Here is a 1,827-nt window from a genome sequence, read left to right as displayed (position 1 = left end):
ATAGAGGTTAAATTACCTATCGAATGATAGAAAGTATAGACGTGTACGTCCTAAATAACGTGATCTATTAATTTCTAAACATTACCATATTTCGCGTTTAACTTTCTTCATTCGTTTCCTGTAATGTCACCTTTCGGGCCGAATTGCGCCAATATGACAAGGCAGAATTATTTCAAACTGCTACTATTAAATCTAGGTTAAATTACCTATCGAATGATAGAACGTGTAGGCGTGTACGTCCTAAATAACGTGAACTATTATTTCTAAACATTACCATATTTCACGTTTAACTTTCTTCATTCGTTTCCTGTAATGTCACCTTTCGGGCCGAATTGCGCCAATATGACAAGGCAGAATTATTTCAAACTGCTACTATTAAATCTAGGTTAAATTACCTATCGAATGATAGAACGTGTAGGCGTGTACGTCCTAAATAACGTGAATTATTAATTTCTAAACCTTACCGTATTTCGCGTTTAACTTTCTTCATTCGTTTCCTGTAATGTCACCTTTCGGGCCGAATTGCGCCAATATGACAAGGTAGAATTATTTCAAACTGCTACCTTTAAATAGAGGTTAAATTACCTATCGAATGATACAAAGTGTAGGCGTGTACGTCCTAAATAACGTGAATTATTAATTTCTAAACCTTACCGTATTTCGCGTTTAACTTTCTTCATTCGTTTCCTGTAATGTCACCTTTCGGGCCGAATTGCGCAGAAATTACAAGGCAGAATTATTTCAAACTGCTATTATTAAATCTAGGTTAAATTACCTATCGAACGATACAAAGTGTAGGCGTGTACGTCCTAAATAACGTGAACTATTAATTTCTAAACCTTACCGTATTTCGCGTTTAACTTTCTTCATTCGTTTCCTGTAATGTCACCTTTCGGGCCGAATTGCGCCAATATGACAAGGCAGAATTATTTCAAACTGCTACTATTAAATCTAGGTTAAATTACCTATCGAATGATAGAACGTGTAGGCGTGTACGTCCTAAATAACGTGAACTATTAATTTCTAAACATTACCATATTTCGCGTTTAACTTTCTTCATTCGTTTCCTGTAATGTCACCTTTCGGGCCGCATTGCGCCAATATGACAAGGCAGAATTATTTCAAACTGCTACTATTAAATCTAAGTTAAATTACCTATCGAATGATAGAACGTGTAGGCGTGTACGTCCTAAATAACGTGAACTATTAATTTCTAAACATTACCATATTTCGCGTTTAACTTTCTTCATTCGTTTCCTGTAATGTCACCTTTCGGGCCGAATTGCGCCAATATGACAAGGCAGAATTATGTCAAACTGCTACTATTAAATCTAGGTTAAATTACCTATCGAATGATAGAACGTGTAGGCGTGTACGTCCTAAATAACGTGAACTATTATTTCTAAACATTACCATATTTCACGTTTAACTTTCTTCATTCGTTTCCTGTAATGTCACCTTTCGGGCCGAATTGCGCCAATATGACAAGGCAGAATTATTTCAAACTGCTACTATTAAATCTAGGTTAAATTACCTATCGAATGATAGAACGTGTAGGCGTGTACGTCCTAAATAACGTGAATTATTAATTTCTAAACCTTACCGTATTTCGCGTTTAACTTTCTTCATTCGTTTCCTGTAATGTCACCTTTCGGGCCGAATTGCGCCAATATGACAAGGTAGAATTATTTCAAACTGCTACCTTTAAATAGAGGTTAAATTACCTATCGAATGATACAAAGTGTAGGCGTGTACGTCCTAAATAACGTGAATTATTAATTTCTAAACCTTACCGTATTTCGCGTTTAACTTTCTTCATTCGTTTCC

The sequence above is a fragment of the Leiobunum rupestre genome, chromosome 2 (genome assembly GCF_980474605.1).
Source record: "Leiobunum rupestre chromosome 2, qqLeiRupe1.1.hap1, whole genome shotgun sequence".
NCBI classification, from domain to species: Eukaryota; Metazoa; Arthropoda; class Arachnida; order Opiliones; family Sclerosomatidae; genus Leiobunum; species Leiobunum rupestre.
The sequence above is the reverse complement of the archived record's forward strand: the minus strand, read 5'-3'. Positions refer to the sequence as shown.